Consider the following 12885-nt stretch of genomic DNA (forward strand, 5'->3'; position numbering starts at 1 on the left):
AAGTCTTCAAAACCCAGTATGCCTTTTACACTAAGGGTGTGTCTCCGTTCCAACTAGCCACAGCTGAAGTGGTCAGCAGCCACATGGGACTGGCGGCCTGTAGTCTGGACAGCACCAGTCCAGGTGTATCCAGCCAGTTGCTGAGGATGGCAGGATGGAAAGGAGGAGTATGAAATCGTGCTGGAATGTCCAAGCGGATTTAATCTTATTGATTAAAGATGTCCACTAGGTGGCGACATATGCAAGGAATGAAAATTTACTATGTGGCTGGCATTGTTAATATATGCAATTATTTGTAGATAAAATTCAGTATTTCCATCATCCCTGCAAGACGAGTAAGAGGATGTTCATTTTGCAGATGAGGAAAATGAACCTGAAGCAACCTAGGTGTCTGGTGAAAGGGTTTCCAGCCGGCAACCGGAGGAGGAGGCGGGAATCAAGCCCAGGTGTGTCTGGTGCCAGAGCCCAGAGGCTTCCCGGATCCGCACACTTCATGCTCACCCATCTGCCAGCCACACAGAGGTCCTGGATGTCTGGTGGGCAATGAGCAAGTGACAGAGAGTCCGGGCAATGAGGTTGCTCAGGCTGATGTGACAGCAGTGAGAAGAGGCGTCTCATCTCATCCCTAACCAGATGGGGTTAGGGATGGTGTCCTAGAGCAGCCAACCGGAGAGAGTGACATCACTGATAAGGAGGCAGATTCACACACCCTCATCTTTGTCAGTGCACAAAATGGCGCCCTACGGCCTACTGGTGACCCGACTGCAGAAAGCTCTGGGTGTGCGGCCTCAGTCCTGTGCCTCAGTCCTGTGCCAACGGGCCAAGATGGCGACGAGCTACTTTGAGGCCAACGAGTACATCCACTATGACCTGCTAGAGAAGAACATTAACATTGTTCGCAAACGACTGAACCGGCCTCTGATCCTCTTGGAGAAGATTGTGTATGGACACCTGGATGACCTGGCCAGCCAGGAAATTGAGCAGGGCAAGACATACCTGTGGCTGTGGCTGGACCGCGTGGCCATGCTGCAGTTCATCAGCAGTGGACTGCCCAAGGTGACCATGCCATCCACCATCCAGTGACCATCTGATAGAGGCCCAGCTTGGGGACGAGAAAGACCTGTGCCAGGCCAAGGACATCAACCAGGAAGTTTATAATTTCCTGGCAACTGCCTGTGTCAAATATGGTGTGGACTTCTGGAGCCTTGGATCTGGAATCATTCACTAGATTATTCTGGAAAACTATGCATACCTTAGGGTTCTTCTGATTGGCACTGACTCTCACATCCCCAATGATGGCAGCCTGGGGGGCATCTGCATTGGAGTTGGGGGTGCTGACGCTGTGGAGATCATGGCTGGGATCCCCTGGGAGCTGAAGTGCCCCAAGGTGATTGGCATGAAGCTAACGGGCTCCCTCTCCAGTTGGACCTCACCCAAAGATGTGATCCTGAAGGTGGCAGGCACCTTTCATGGTGAAAGGTGGCACAGGTGCAATCATGGAATACCACAGGCCTGGCGAAGACTCCGTCTCCTGTGCTGGCGTGGTGACAATCTGCAACATAGGTGCAGAAATTGGGGCCACCACTTCCGTGTTCCCTTACAACCACAGGATGAAGAAGTACCTAAGCAAGACCGGCCGGGCAGACATTGCCAATCTAGCTGATGACTCCAAGGATCACTGGGCACCTGACCCTGGCTGCCATTATGACCAACTAATTGAAATTAACCTCAGTGAGCTGAAGCTGCACATCCATGGGCCTTTCACCCCTGACCAGGCTTGCCCTATGGCTGAAGTGGGCAAGGTGGCAGAGAAGGAAGAATGACCTCTGGACCTCCAAGTGGGTCTGATTGGTAGCTGCAACAATTCAAGCTATGAAGATCTGGAGCGCTCAGCAGCTGTGGCCAAGCAGGCACTGGCGCATGACCTCAAGTGCAAGTCCCAGTTCACTGTCGTCCCAGCCAATGCTTGTGGCCCCTGCATTGGCCACTGGGACAGGAAGGATGTCCAGAAGGGGAAGAAGAACACAATTGTCACCTCCTACAACAGGAACTTCATGGGCCACAGTGATGCGAACCCCGAGACCCGTGCCCAGAGATTGTCACAGTCCTGGCCATTGCGGGAACCCTCAAGTTCAACCCAGTGACTGACTACCTGCTGGGCAAGGATGGGAAGAAGTTCAAGCTGGAGGCTCCGGATGCAGATGAGCTTCCCCAAGCGGAGTTTGACCCCGGGCAGGACACCTACCAGCACCCCCACAAGGACAGCAGCGGACAGCACGTGGATGTGAGCCTCACCAGCCAGCGCCTGCAGCTTCTGGAGCCTTTTGACAGGTGGGATGGCAAGGACCTGGAGGACCTGCAGATCCTCACCAAGGTCAAAGGGAAGTGTACTACTGACCACATGTCGCCTGCTGGCCCCGGTTCAAGTTTTGTGGGCACTTGGACAACATCTCCAACAACCTGCTCATTGGTGCCGTCAACACTGAAAACAGCCAGGCCAACTCCATGTGCAGTGCTGTCACCCAGGAGTTTGGTCCCGTCCCTGACACTGCCCGCTACTGCAAGAAACATGGCATCGGGTGAGTGGTGATCAGGGACAAGAACTATGGCGAGGGCCCGAACCGGGAGCATGCATGCAGCGCTAGAGCTTCACCACCTCTGGGGCCAGGCCATCATCACCAAGAGCTTTGCCAGGATCCACGAGAACAACCTGAAGAAGCAGGGGCAGCTGCCCCTGACCTTTGCTGACCCAGCCGACTAAACAAGGTTCACCCTGTGGACAAGCTGACCATTCAGGGCCTGAAGGACTTCACCCCTGGCAAGCCCCTGAAGTGCGTTATCAAGCACCCTGATGGGACCCAGGAGACCATCCTCCTGAACCACACCTTCGACGAGATGCAGATCAAGTGGTTCCATGCCGGCAGTGCCCTCAACAGAATGAAGGAGCTGCAGCAGTGAGGACGGCGCCTCCCACCACACCCGCAGCCCCACCCCCCAGCGCTAGCGTCTTGTTCAAGTTCAGTTCCATGTGCGCCATCAGCCAATCCAATCCATCCAGCCATGGGCTCTGATTCCAAGGCGGTGTGACCAGACATGCTTCCTGCTCCCCCGCTCAGCCCGCAGAGTGACTGTGGTTGGGGGGTTCTTAAAATAACTTTTTAGCCCCTGTCTTCCTATTTTTAGTGTTTGGTTCAGATCTTAAGCAGCTTCATGCAACTGTATTTATTTTTATTGACAAGACTCCCATCTAAAGTGTTTCTCCTGCCTGATCATTTCGTTGGTGGCTGAAGGATTCTAAAGAACCTTTTGTTCTTGCAAGGAAAACAAGAATCCAAAAAAAAAAAAAAAAAAAAAGGCAGATTCAGCAAGCTGCTGTGGGGAGGTGTTGAGGCAGCTCTTTGGGGGATCACACATAACACCAGGTGGCTAGAATAGGGTCCGGGGTATGCTGTGAGGTGAACGTGTGGGGTGAGAGCAGTAGAGATGTCAGCAGTGGGCACAGCACCGAGGCTATTCTACCTCCAGAGCAGCGGGATTTAAGCAGGCAATTGATATGAAGGGTTTTACTACCTAGAGGGCTCCACAGCCCAGATGCAGAGCGTTGAGCAAATGAGGCGCCAGGTCCAGGGATGATCCCACCTGCACACTGTCTTTGCAAATTTGAATGACAAGCTTAACCACACGCAGTTACCCTGCAGCGTAGGACCTGGCGTAGCCAACAGAACGGAGCAAGAGTTCTGGAAGGTGCTTGATGTTTGCACCATATGCTGTGGAGTCCCACACATCTAAATTCAAACTCTGGCTTTGCCATTCACTGGTACCATAACTTCCGGCAACCCTTAATTTCTGTATCATACAGTAGGAATAATGCTGGGATCAGTGGGTTAAGTTATGAGGATTAAATGAAGCATTGCTTGCAAAGTCATGTCACCAAAGCAGTCCCATAGTGGAGTGTTCAGGACCACGAGTGGATGGCGGCACCAGACTCTGAAATTCTCATCCAGTCCCCTCCTGTGTCGCCCGCATGTTAGCACGTGGCCAGGCGGGGATACCTGCCCCATGAGCCACGTATTCATTCAGGAACTATTCCGATCTTACACACCAGGCCCTGGGGAGGGAAAGATGCTGCCTTCATGGAGCTGATAGCCTGGTCGGGGAGATAGATGGTAGTTAAATGACACAATGAATATATAAATACAACCATAACAAGTGTTTCGGAGGGGAACCCCGTGTTCTAATTGGGGAGGTGGAGAAAGCCTTGCTTTGTGGGTTAGTTTTCCAGCACTGTCATGACAAAGTACCACAAACTGAGGGGCTTGAAACAACAGGATTTTATTCTCACAGTTCTGGAGGCTAGAAGATCGAGATTGAGGTTAGGCAGGGCCGTGCACCCTCTGGAGGCTCTGGGGGAGGCTCTTCCTGGCCCTCTCCCAGCATCTGGCATTGCTGGCAGACCTTGGGATTCCTTGGTGGTAGATGCATCACTCCAGTCTCTGCCTTTGCTGTCACATGAACTTCTCCCCTCTGTCTCTGTGTCCAGACATCTCTTTCCTTTATAAGAACTCCAGTCATTGGATGTAGGGTTCCTACTCCAACATGACCTCATCTTAACTAGATTATATCTGCAGAGACCCCATTTCCAAATAAGGTCAGTTTCACAGCTATGGTGGGGGCGGGGGCTGGGACTTCAGTATATCTTTTGGGGGAACACAAAAGATATATTGATGTATATATTCCTCCACATCGTTTGGGGAAGTGATATTTGAGCCAAGATCTGCAACTTGAGAAAGACGTATCCAGTCAAAGGGGTCAGGAAGTAGGTTCTGGGTAGGATGTGGCCTGTGCAAAGGCCCTGGGGCAGGAGGGAGCACAGCACCTACAAGGGACTGAAGGAGGGCAGAGAAAGGATGGGCTTTGGGCACTGATTATCTGTGGGAGTGAAAGAGGTGCTAGGTGTCACTATTGTTGTTTCTATAGAAACGATCACACAGGACAGGTCTTGGTGCCCCGTCCTGATAGGATTGTGCCATCCAAGCTGTGCAATCTGCTTTCCTGCTGTATGCCTTACAGCCAGTTCTTTCCACATCACGTGTCATTCAGAGCAACGTGAAACCACAGATGTTTCTAAACGGGACAACTTCAGCAGATGGCGTGGCATGCCTTCAGCTCAGTGCACAGACTCTGCCCCAGACAACCCACCTGTGTGTCCACATTCCCCACTGAGCTGAGCACCTCCTGAGGGTGGGGGGCGTATCACGTTAATATTTGTACATCCACCATTTCATGAAAGTTAGGCACATCAGAGGAATTTTTTAAGTGTTTGCTAAATGTTCCTGACTTAGATAATTTCAGGGTGTGGCCAATTTCATCCGAAGGGCGTTATTTCTCTTGTCACTAACCGTATCCTAGAGAAGTTATTAAGCATCCGTCTAATTCAAAGGAAACTGGGTAGGTGGTGGGAGGGTTAGAGAGTGGATGCCATGTTGGAAGGCAGGAGTAGGGGAAAACCAGCTTGCTAATCAGAATGTCAGTGAAGGCTGGGAGCTGGGGCTCACACCTGTCATCCCAGCACTTTGGGAGGCTGAGGCAGGAGGATCACTTGAAGCCAGGACTAGCCTGGGGGAACACAATGAGACCATGTCTCTAGACACACACACACACACACACACACACACACACAAAATTTAAATATATTAACCAGGTGTGGTGGTGCACGCCTGTAATCCCAGCACTTCGGGAAGCTAAGATGGGCAGATTGCTTGAGCCCAGGAGTTCGAGACCAACCTGGACAATATGGTAAAACCCCATCTCTACAAAAAATACAAAAATTAGCCAGGTATGATGGTGCACGCCTGCAGCCCAAGTTACTCAGGAAGGTGAGGTGGGAAGATCACCCGAGCCCAGGGAGGTCGAGGCTACAGTGAGCCGTGATGGTGCCACTGCACTCCATTCTGGGTGTCAAAGTAAGGTCATGTCTTAAAATAAATAAATAAATAATTGTTCTATAGAATTGTATTGATTAAAGAAAATGTTCAGAATAGATTTATAAGTAAAAAATTAAAAAGGTATATATACATAGGCCGGGCGTGGTGGCTCACGCCTGTAATCCCGGCACTTTGGGAGGCCAAGGCGGGTGGATCACCTGAGATCGGGAGTTTAAGACCGGTTTAACCAACATGTTGAAACCCCGTCTCTACTAAAAATACAAAAATTAGCCGGGCGTGGTGGCGGGTGCCTGTAATCCCAGCTACTCGGGAGGCTGAGGTAGGAGAATCACTTGAACCTGGGAGATGGAGGTTGCGATGAGCCGAGATCGTGCCATTGCACTCCAGCCTGGGCAACAAGAATGAAACTCCCTCTCAGGAAAAAAAAAAAAAAAAGGCATATATATGTGTGCATTGATTTGTGTATCGAATAAGACATACTTTTTTTTTTTTTTTTTTTTTTTTTTTAACAGACCCAAATAAATGCTAGCAGTTATCTGGGTGGTGGGATTGCAAGTGGGTTTTTTCTTTTTTTTTTTTTTTTTGGAGACAGAGTTTCACTCTTGTTGCCCAGGCTAGAGTGCAATGGCATGATCTTGGTTCACCACAACCACCGCCTCTTGGATTCAAGCGATTCTCCTGCCTCAGTCTCCCAAGTAGCTGGGATTACAGGCATGGGCCACAATACCCGGTTAATTTTTGTATTTTTAGTAGAGATGGGTTTCGCCACGTTGGCTTGGCCAAGAATGGTAATTTTTAATTTTATTCCATGGTTTTCTACATTTTCCAAATTCTCCTCAATAAAATAAAAATGATTTCATATTGTATTAATTACTACAATGCAAGATCGTAAGGTCAGAGGGACACTAATGGTGGTCTACCTCGTGATCCTCCAGGATGCACTATTTCACTGAGGGTTTTCACATACAGTTTCTCATTTGCTACTCAGAGGACCCTGTGCCTAGGTGAGGATGGCGGTGCTGCTTCTGAGAAGTCGCTGCCTCCCCTTCTCCCTTTAGCCTCCCCCACAAAAGAAGACACTTTGATTGCTGGGCCACAGTCAGTTCTGACTCCTATATCTTACAACACTTGTCAGGGACCAGCCTGGACCTGTTACCTGAGCAGTGTGTGGCCTCCTTGCCTCTGAGCTTTCTCAACACCTCAAACTCCTATCATTCAGCCCCTTATCTCTCCAAGCTTTCAGCACAAGCCTCTCCCCCTCAGCCTTCTAAATAAATAAACAACACCTACACAGAACACTGCCATTTTCTATAAGCTTTTCTCCCCCTTTAAAAATTGCAGCAAAATATACATAGGACAAAATGTATCATTTAAATCTTTTTAAGTATACAATTCAGTGCCTGTGATATACATAAGACAAAATGTATCATTTAAATCATTTTAAGTGTACAATTCAGTGGGGTGATATACATAAGACAAAATGTATCATTTAAATCATTTTAAGTATACAATTTAGTGCTGTGATATACATAAGACCGAACGTATCATTTAAATCATTTTAAGTATACAAGTCAGTGCCTTTAAGTCCATTCATGATGTTGCAATTGTCACCACCATCCAGCTCCGGAACTTCTTAATCATCCATGCTTTTGAATCCACAGTCTCATAACATTTTATTGCCGTCCTCATTGTCAGGTGAGGAAGCTGAGGCTTTCTTCCTGACCTTGCTTTTGTGTTTTCTCTTTAACACTTGCAGTCTGGCTTTTGCCCGTGGCTGTCCCGGAACTGACCCCCTTCAGGCTGTCAAAGACCTCCTGGGGGCTGAATTTCATGGGCTGCTTCCTGGTCTTGTCTTGTTTCTGGTCTGCAGCATTTGACAATCTTGCTTTCCAATCTCTCTCAGAAATTATCTCCTCCCCAGGTTTCCATAACACTCTCTCTCTTGAGTTTCCTACTACTGATTCTTGGGTGTTTTCTTGTTCTTTTCTTTTCATGTTTTTCTGTTTATTTGATTGTTTTGTTTCTTTCTGTTTTTTTGAGATGGAGTCTCGCTCTGTTTCCTAGGCTGGAGTGCGATGGTGCGATCTCAGCTCACTGCAACCTCCACCTCCCTGGTTCAAGTGATTCTCCCACTTCAGTCTCCCGAGCAGCTGGGATTACAAGTGCCCACCAACCCGCCAGGTTAACTTTTTTTTATTTTTAGTAAGAGATGGGTTTTCGTCATGTTGGCCAGGCTGGCCTCGAACTCCTGACCTCAGGTGATCTGCGGGCCTCGGCCTCCCAAAGTGTTGGGATTACAGGTGTAAGCCACTGTCCCTGGCCTCTTCATGTTATTAAATTAGCCTTCCCTTTTTATTTTATTTTATTTTATTAATAGAGACAGGGTCTCACTATGTTGCCAAGGCTGGTCTCAAACTCCTGGACTCAAGCAGGATCTTTTCTTCAGGTTTCTTCTTCTCCTGGCTCAGGAACTTATCCTCACTCCCTGTAACGTTTCGATAACCACTTGCCTGGTTTCCCTGCCTCTGGCCTTGCTGATTAGACAACTAAGATCTTTCTGCCAGGGAAATGTGATGCTGCCCTCAAGTCTACAAGGGCAGGCTGAGCTGACAGGATAACATCTAACCTCCTTAGTTAGATATAGGATGTCCCTTGTCATCCGGCCCCCAGTGACCTCTAACATTATTCCCTCCCCACCCCACCCCTTTACAGTCTGCACTAGAACCTTCTGCAGTCCCAGTGCTGGAAGCCCAGGCTGCCTCCTGCCTCCCTGTCTCTGCATATGTAGTCGCTTTATCCTAGAACTTAGGATGTAGTTGCCTGTGTGCCCGTCTGTCTCCACAACAGGGCAAGGTCCTGGAAGCGGGAGTGGGGGTGTGGGGGAGGTCTTGCTTGTCTTCTTTATGTCTCAGTGCTTAGTGTACCTTGTATTTGGACAATGGATAAATGGCGCTGCTCTGGAAAAGAGATCAATGTCTCGATGGAGTGGAAATCACTAAGGGGCAGAGCAAGGACTGGAAGTCAGGTCTTGGAAAGTTCTGACCCTTCCCACTACGTAAACATCCTTTCTACTGAGGGACCTCCCGGGGTGACAAAGCCTTGGAGGAAATGCATGCAGTCTGCGTGGTCCTAAGAAAATAAAGGAAATAAAGTAAGTGTTGTAATCCTGGACCAGAGTAGAGAGACTTCTTACCGGGAGGCATTTTAAGGAGGGTGGAGAGGGGGATGCTCTCCCTGCCTCCCGGTCACAGTCTACAGGAGCTTGCTGCTTCAGATGCGCTCACACGGGACCGAGAGGCAGGCAGGCAGAGTGGTGCGACTGAAAGACATCTGGGCATCAGAAAACTTGAGTCCCGGTTTTTTCTAGATCTGCCACTGACTGGCCAATCTCAGAAGGCCCAGCAGCCTTCATGTGTTAAACAAACGGGGTCGTTTCCATCTCTTTCAACCTGAAAATCCAGAAAGTGGGGACATCTGTGTTTAAAGATTGTTCAACATTTTTCAGATTAAACTGATCCACATTTTCCAAGGTATCAAAGTGGTGGCTGCGTCCTCTCATGGTGCTGGGAATCACAGACTTCTCCCCTCACCCTTGACCGTGACCTGATTGTAGAGGATTGTTGCTGATAGAAATGTCCAAGATAGGCCGGGCGCGGTGGCTCACACCTGTAATCCCAGCACTTTGGGAGACTGAGGCAGGTGGATCACGAGGTCAGGAGATGAGACCATCCTGGCTAACACGGTGAAACCCTGTCTCTACTAAAAATACAAAAAATTAGCCGGGCGTGGTGGCGGGCGCCTGTAGTCCCAGCTACTCAGAAGGCTGAGGCAGGAGAATGGTGTCAACCCGGGAGGCGGAGCTTGCAGTGAGCTGAGATCACGCCACTGCACTCCAGCCTGGGCGCACGCCACTGCACTCCAGCCTGGGCGACAGAGCGACTCAAAAAAAAAAAAAAAAAAAAAATGTCCAAGATATTCAAGGGGCTTCTCTAGAGGAAACAACTTCAGTTTCACTCTTGATTCTCTAGGGGAAATATAACTTCCGTTTCACTCTTGATTTTAACTATTTTCACGTTATGAGTTGAGATAAACGGCCTTAGAGTTGATTCATCGAGGAGAGAGCGATGCTGCCTAGCGTTCTGTGAAAGCTGGCTGTACTGAGCGAAATGCTAGGTCACTGCAGGGAAGGAAAGGGAAGAGAAGTGGGGAGGGAGAGGGGCAGGGAGAGGGACAGGGAGATTGGTTTCCTTTTACAAACCCAGCTGGTTTCCTCAGTAGTTGTGTGTGGTTTCCACCAAACCCACCTATCACTTAGTTAGGACTGCTAATTAGCGGGCAGAGATGAGGACTGCTGTCTGTAGCCCTAAGGATGGTTATTAACCAGGAGGCTGAGCTGGTGGTTGCAGCTGACACTGGAAATTCACCCGGCTCCGCCCCCCAGGAGATGTCCACCCCCATATTGTAGGCGGCTGTGGGCCACAGGCATTTCGTTCTCCAAAATCCTACATTCATCTGACTTCATTTAATATTTGCAGCCACATAAGAAGTAGAAACATAACTTAATTTCCAGATTCGAAGACTGAAGTTTGGACAGAAAAGATAACTTGCCCCGTGTCACCCAGCTGGCACACGGAGGAGCTGGGATTCAACATCAATGACTCCAGGACCATGGTCTGTCTCCATAAGACAAGTATACCCACCTCGATTCTCCGCCTGTCAGGCCTTCTCCATTTTCCCACCTGCTAAATAAGTCACACCTGGTTCCATCTCTCCTTCTTTCCTCCCCTAACCCATGATTCTTTGTTGTTGTTGTTGTTGTTGTTTTGGAAACAGAGTTTTGCTGTTGTCGCCCAGGCTGGAGTGCCGTGGCGCCATCTCGGCTCACTGCTACCTCTGCCTCCCAGGTTCAAGCGATTCTCCTGCCTCAGCCTCCCAAGTAGCTGGGATTACAGGCACGTGCCACCAAGCCCGGCTAATTTTTGTATTATTAGTAGAGATGGGGTTTCACCATGTTGGCCAGGGTGGTCTTCAACTCCTGACCTCAGGTGATCCTCCCGCCTCGGCCTCCCAAAATGCTGGGATGACAGGCGTGAGCCGCCGCGCCCAGCCATATCCCGTGACTCCGTAAAGCACTCTGTGGTTGTTTCTGGGTTATTTTCACTTCTTCAACTAGGAGGTAAGTTTTTTGGGGTCAAACAGCATGTTTTCTACTTTGTTTTCATCCTATCCCAAATTGCCTGGTACCAATCTGGGCACATAAGATGTGTTTGGTAGTTGATGGGCCAACAGGGAACCCACAAATGACATTGTATTAGAAAACCACAGGCTTTGGGCTCGAGGAATGACCCTTCTCTTGTACAGTTCTATCCACGCCTCAACAGCCCTCTCATAGCTCGGTGGATCTCAGCTGAATGTCACTGAGCCAGAGCTTTCCCCGACCACTCAAGCCCAAGTGCTGTCCCTGGCTATTCCTCCTCGGAGCATCTCTTTTTCCACCTTCATCGGACTTACTACAACATGTACTCATAGGCTCATTTGAGTATCTTCCTTATTTTCTCCACTAAAATGTGAACCCAGCTACTGGGGAGGCTGAGGCACGAGAATGAATCGCTTGAACCCAGGGGGCGGAGGTTGCAGTGAGCCGAGATAGCGCCACTGCACTCCAGCCTAGGCAACAGAGCAAGGCTCCGTCTCAGAAAATAAAATAAAATAAAACTCTGGAATGCTATGAAAGAAACCAATAGTAATGGTTAAGGGTGGGACCTGGGCAGGTGGGGACGGAGGAGCAAGGCAACGTTGCAAACTTTCCAACTGTCTTGCTCCATGCCTAACACCAAGTAAATCTTTAGTAAATTCAGTAAATTAAGTACATCTGTTGATGGATTTGATTAACTAATGATCTTGAAACCAACACATTGGACAAGCAACAGGTTGCAAATGTGCGTTGAAGACGGATGAAAGCACACGTTGAACAGGGCCTGCTCCAGTGAACTGTCATCTGCCTGCATCTTTCCTGTTCCAGGTCAAGACCAGTCCGGATACCTGGGCCTTGTTTTGTTTTGCTCCTCTTGGGAAATGTCAGTTCATTGATCATTACAAGGATAATAGGAGTTACTTCCCGACTGCATGAAAAGTATATAGAAAAAGCCTGGCACAGAGAGAGAAGCCAATGAGCAGCAGGAATGATGATCACAGGCAATCTTCCCTTCCACCACCACTCACCTCAGACGACCTGGTGAGCCTTGTATCACAGGCTGGGTATTTCCCCCGGAATTCATATGTTGAAGCTCTAACCCGCAGTACACAGAACGTGACTGTATTTGGAGAGAGGGAATTCTCTCCAAATAGAAGGAGGTAATTAAGGTAAAATGAGGCCATCAGTGTGGGTTCTAATGCGATATGACTGGTCCTGATGAGAAGTGGAGATTAGGATACTGAAACACACAGAAGGAAGCCCGTGTGAGGACACAGAGGAGGGAGGCTGTCTGCAGCCAAGGACAGTGGCATCAGGAGAAACCAGCCCTGCCAACACCTTGGCCTCCAACTTTCAGCTTCCAGAACTGGAGATCTGCGTTGTTCAAGCCTGCCAGTCAGTGGCACTTTGTCATGGCAGCCCAAGTCGACTAGCACACCTTGCCTAACCCTGCATTTCTCAAATACATTCGACTACAGAAGTTATCTTGATTGTTTGGAGCCAAGCCCTGTGCTGCCACAAGGGCATAGGCTGAACCAACCACCTGTCAAGGAGTTTCCATGCAGAAGCAGGTGAAGGAGACTTCACCCTAGGGCGAGACCCTTGACCCTGTCCCCAGGAATTCTCCAGCTACACCTTGGGATGGAAGCTGCTCCCTGACTACTCTTTTGCTGTTGTGAAGTGCTGGGGTCTCACTCTGTCGCTCAGGTTGGAGTGCAGTGGTACCACTACAGCTCACTGCAGCCT

At 49.3% G+C, this 12885-nt stretch overlaps 1 pseudogene; it reads left to right on the forward strand.

Annotated features, from left to right (window-relative positions):
- The first annotated feature begins 455 nt into the window (after positions 1–455).
- Positions 456–3326, forward strand: LOC103230806 (aconitate hydratase, mitochondrial pseudogene; annotated as a pseudogene).
- The last annotated feature ends 9559 nt before the right edge of the window (positions 3327–12885 follow it).

Source organism: Chlorocebus sabaeus, chromosome 25 (assembly GCF_047675955.1).
Source record: "Chlorocebus sabaeus isolate Y175 chromosome 25, mChlSab1.0.hap1, whole genome shotgun sequence".
Taxonomy (NCBI): domain Eukaryota; kingdom Metazoa; phylum Chordata; class Mammalia; order Primates; family Cercopithecidae; genus Chlorocebus; species Chlorocebus sabaeus.